This window comes from Vicia villosa, linkage group LG1 (genome assembly GCF_029867415.1).
Source record: "Vicia villosa cultivar HV-30 ecotype Madison, WI linkage group LG1, Vvil1.0, whole genome shotgun sequence".
Classification (NCBI taxonomy): domain Eukaryota; kingdom Viridiplantae; phylum Streptophyta; class Magnoliopsida; order Fabales; family Fabaceae; genus Vicia; species Vicia villosa.
Window position 1 is genome coordinate 89,391,817 of NC_081180.1, and position 5,468 is coordinate 89,397,284.

General features: G+C 33.2%; 1 non-coding gene across 1 annotated transcript; it reads left to right on the forward strand.

Moving 5' to 3' along the window:
• The first annotated feature begins 3,572 nt into the window (after positions 1-3,572).
• On the forward strand, positions 3,573-3,646 carry TRNAR-UCG (transfer RNA arginine (anticodon UCG)). The gene has a single exon. It is a non-coding gene; the product is annotated as a tRNA-Arg (tRNA).
• The last annotated feature ends 1,822 nt before the right edge of the window (positions 3,647-5,468 follow it).

Consider the following 5,468-nt stretch of genomic DNA (forward strand, 5'->3'; position numbering starts at 1 on the left):
AAATAATGCTGAATTATATGAAGTAACTGATGTTAGAAATAATGTTGAAGAAAATGATGTTGGAAATAATGTTGAATAAGATGAACATGATGGTAGTGATGATAATGACTTTGAGTGTGATGGATATCATTTGATGATAATGAGGATAAAATGGATCTTGGGTTGGATGACTGTTTGATTCAATTCATAAATAAGCTGAGGTCGAGGGCAAAATAAGCAGGGTAAAACTTGTAGCAAGGAAGCACATGCACACTCCAAAGAAATTACCAATTTATGTTGATAATATAGGTTCATCTAGTGGGGTGTACAATTGAGATGGCCAATAACTATGCTAGTGATGAGCTTGGTAGTAGTGACCTTGATGCCTTAGATCAAAAGAAGGAATGGAAGTATCCTAGGTTTAAGATGGAGGATTTGGACAAGTATTACTAGTTTAAAGTGGGATGAAGTTTGGATCATTAGATGAATTTAAAGATGAAATTGCTGAATAGTCAGTGTTAAATAGGAGCGAGATAAAGTATATGAAAAATGACAAAGTTAGAGTACGAATAATTTGCAAGGGAAAATGTAATTTTTTGACAGTTGGAAGTAAAGTTGGGAATAAGAACATGTATATAACTAAGAGATGAGTTGGTACGTGTGGTAGGATATTGAATAATATTTTTGCCAATTCCAAGTGGGTTGCTAAGACTATGACAACTACGACGACATCTTCTGATGGTGTTAAAATTCATGATATTTTTTTTTGGTATTAGGAGTAATTATAATGTTGGGATAAATATGAACATGGCATGGAACACCAAACAAATTGCCAAAACTTTGGTTGAAGGCGATGCGACCAAACAATACTACAAGATGTGGAGATACTCTGCAGAGTTAATGAGGGTAAATTAATGGAACAATTGAAAGATTAATGATGCAAGGTTTTGAGAAAAAATCCATCATGGTGTGATGAAACAATATGGCAAGTTGAACAAGTGCATACCCGACATAGTTTCATTGTTGACACTTCAAAAAAACATGTACTTGTAATTTTTGGGAAATAGTAGGGATCCCTTATAGACATGCAATATCTGCATTAGGGGTTTAGGAACCAATGTCTTGAAGATTTTGTGGATGATTGTTATTCCAAGAAAACTTATGTGGCATGCTATAGTTATAATGTAAGTCCTATTAATGGACAAGAATATGGTCAGAAGTTTACACTGAAGAGATGTTACCTCCAACATATGAAAGAGGACTTAGAAGGCCAAATAAATTGAGGAGGAGGGAGTCTGATGAAAACCCTAATAAGGGAAGGTCACAAACAACTTATTATTGCATAAGATGTAGCATACATGACCATAATGCAAGAAACTATACTAGTTACACGGTTGACCCTGAAGTTCAAAAAAGAAAGGTATTTAATTGTGACCATAATGTGAATAACTTATTATTGTTATTGATGACATATTAATTTTCCGAAGAAAACTGCAACATAAGAACAACCTTAATCTATAATTTCTTAAACCGAGTTTGAAATGCTTGATACAAATCTTACAACAACATTTGAGGCAACACAATCACAACCAAATGTGAATCATGTCACATCACAAACTACTCATGTTCCAACTGCTCTAACTGCACATGTTTCAAATGCTCAAAGTACACATGTTCCGGCTGATGCACATGACTCTGGTATAACTCTTTCTGCATCTGATTAGATTTTGTCCGCACTTGTTCCAACAGTTTAACATGATGTACCTGAGGTGGTTATTTATGCATCATACATCTCTTAAATTAGCTGGGCTTCTTAAACTAGTTGAGCTCTTACAATTATTATATCAAAATGTTATTCTAATGTTTTAATGTTTGTGTTACACATAAAAAGATAACCGAACCAAAAATTGTAAGGAAATTAGAGTTGAGGAGAAGTGATAAAGAAATGGCTATTAAATGCATTAAAAATCAAGGGAGAAGGAAGTGATCCAACACAACCTTTAGAGTTGTAGACATTAAACATCTTAGTAAATTTTAATTATGATTTAGTTATGATGTATTTTGAGACCTTGTTACGCCTTTTGACTTTGTAGACATGAACCAAATTTTATGAGTTAGTTATGATTAATTTTGTTGTATCTTAAGACATAACATAAATTTGTATTTTGTGACAAGTTCATACGCCTTTTGGGCTATATCTATTTTGGTTATGTAATACGTTATCATTTTATGCAAATCTTTATTTTAGTTCATTAAGACACGTGGATCAAAAACAAAACAAAAAATCAAACACTTACATGGACGAAAAATCATAAAATTCAAAACTTGATATGCATTCATTAATTAACCAGTACAAGGACGAAGGTCAATGATTGTCCTTGTTAGAGGGGCGAAAACCAAAAAACTGCATAACCATTAAAATTACAATCAACACCAGTTTTGATAGGCAATTGAGAAACTCCTTGATACAATGAACAAAAACTTAAACATGTTAAGTCTTTTACTTTCATTTTCCAACTTCATTTTCATCTTCTCTTTTTTCCTAGACTCAAGATCTTTAATAATGCAATCTAAATTCTTCACAACCTTTGAGAAATTACAACCGCTTGAATTTATGGGTTTACTTGATATGTTGCGTTCAAGTTCATCATCCCACACGAACATCTTGCAACTTGACCATGCCTATGAATGTTGAACAATGAACAAAATCAGATAAATACTGAAACATTACTCCCGAATTACCATTAACATATGAACAATCAACATTGAACATTACCCTGCTCAAACGTGCCGCTTGTCGTCTCTCCTTTTGGGTTTTAAGTGAAATTCAAAATGTACTTTCTCATTGATCTATTGCAACAACATACTGAAATTTGAAACAGAAGAGAGTTTCCAACCGAAAACGTAGTCATGTCTCACCCTACAAAAATGAAAAGCAATTCGTAAGAAGACTGATTTGAGCATAGGAATAAAAAGAAGGAGGAGTTGGAATATACTTTCCATTTTGAATTTAGTTCTCATTTTTAAAATCATCAAACAATAATTTTCACATAATTATAGAGTGTGAGAAGAAAAAAATAAAAAAATAATTTCACATTATCAATTATCAATGTTAGCCGCATCATTTTTTTAACATAAATTTAACGTCAAAAAAACTAATATTAAAAAAATATATAGTTAAAAACTCCACCAAACAAAAACATTTTAAAATTAAAATAAAAAACACTCATATTTACAAAGATAAAAATATTATTTAAATCTTAAATTTATTAGACATTTAATTATTTAATTATTGAAAAGACGCTTATGATTAATACAAGAATGGGTCATAATAAAGTCTTCATCAAATCAATCATCTTTCTAAAACATTCTCCATATTCATTTATGGACACCGCTTCAACCTGAACCAACCTTCATCAAAGCTATGATTTCCCCTTAAGCCAAGCTTTTAATCCTCTTTAAACATTGCCACCACCCCCTCACGTAATATTTCATTTTTCACTTTCTATATTTATAGTTCTGCGCTTAATTTTACTTGCCATGAATGAACCCATGGCTACCAGTCACCAAAATATGCAAGTCACTCAACAAAAGACCGCATAGCGCAGTGGATTAGCGCGTTTGACTTCGGATCAAAAGGTCGTGGGTTCGACTCCCACTGTGGTCGATCTGTTTTCGCTATTTGCTCTGATTTGATTTCGCTGTTACTCTTTGAGTTCTCTATGTTCGTTTTCAATTAAATGGAAGTGGCGCTGAAAATTTCCATGACAAGGGCTTTTTAAGTGTTTTTTTGTTTCAGCTTTTATAATTAAGCTGATTATATAATATGAGCCTTATTGATCTATAATTCGAACTTTCTGGGAAGAATTTCATTGTATTGTTGTATTGCTTGAAAAGATTTGTTGTGATGCTAAGGAGCTAGGTAAAGGCGGTCTTTTTCGCCCGACCGGGAAACAACTGCGGCGGCGTGTTGATTACTCGGATGGCCTGTTGTTTCTACATGAGATAAACTACTAAGAGTAATGAACAATTTTTACTACTTTTTCTTTATGTATACTGGTTTTGGCATTTAGATTATCCAGAAATGTGTTTATATGACCAAGTTTTTTTTCAAAAAATAATTATAGTTGAAATTCTTTTTTTGGGGACAGAATTGCGGTGTATCCTTCTAAAGATAAAAGATTCAAATATATTGAGGCGTGTGGACCGTTGCTCCCCAAGCTGTAACTGTCGAGGATGTGAGAATATACATGGTAGAAAGGATAGATTATGAGGCTGAAACAAAATCTTAGTTTGAAGAAACAAAAGCATTACAAAATCAAGATTTGATATGTTGATTTTTTGTTTTTGATGTTCATTATTGATCTCTCTGTTCATTTGTATGTGACAGACCAATGCTTATTTAACAATGGAAGATCTTGTACTGAATTGTTTAAAAGAAGTTCCATTTTTTTAAGATATAACATTAATTACCTCAGAATTTTAATACTGGTCTGTGTCATTTTAAAATCCTAGTACTTCACAAATTTGATGATGGCGTATGTTATTTTAATACTTCAATAGAAAAGAAAGTAAAAAAAATAGAAAAGACCAAAATTTAGGGTAAATTATTGTTAATTTGCTTGCTCAATAAAAAACAAATAAAAAAGCTTTTTATATCACTTTCTTTCAAAAATAAAGGCTACACTTTCATTACAAGTTAAAGTCCTTTTCAAAATCTTTTTCTAAACACACCTCACACTCTTTTTAAGCAAACAAACAAAATGAGCTAAGCAAATTAAGAGCCCGTATATAACTACGGATGAAAATGGTGCTTATACCTTCCCTTTTCATAACTTACCCCCCGAGCCCGTTTATTTAAAAAAAAGTCTTTTTTCTGTTCTTTTTTACCTTCCAAGATATTGGATAAAATAAAAGTCGGTGGCGACTCTTGCTTAACCGCGACATTTTAAAGGTCATTTCAAACCACCGAGTTACAGAACTGGCGACTATGCTGTGGACTATTTTAAAGAGGGGTTTACCTTAGGCTTAGATCACCATTGTTTTGTTTGTTTGCTTTATTTTTTTAAAGGGTATTGTTTGGTATTGTTTCTGTGTGAAAGATTCTAACTCGAATCTCGAGATACCCTAGGTATATGGCAAGAGACCAAGGAGACTGTACGGCGTATACCGCTATGGTTGATATGGTAGCCATCGTTAGTGCGACACTTTGGTTTGTCCTGATGTTCCTTGGGATCTGACTTGAGTGTCACTAAGCACTAATTTGCCCTTAGAACCCTAGTTGAACTTGACTTTGGCCTTTTAGAAAGTAGCGAGATGGCTGGCTTTGGTTCCGACTGAAGTTGGTTGATACTCGAAGCTACACTCATATGGACTGGACTTTCAGGACGTTTTCGGTCGGTGATTCGATTGCTGAACTGAAATAGTGCCTTCGAGAAAGGTTAATGATATGAGCTCCCTAGAACCCGATCTTTATCTACGACATGTTG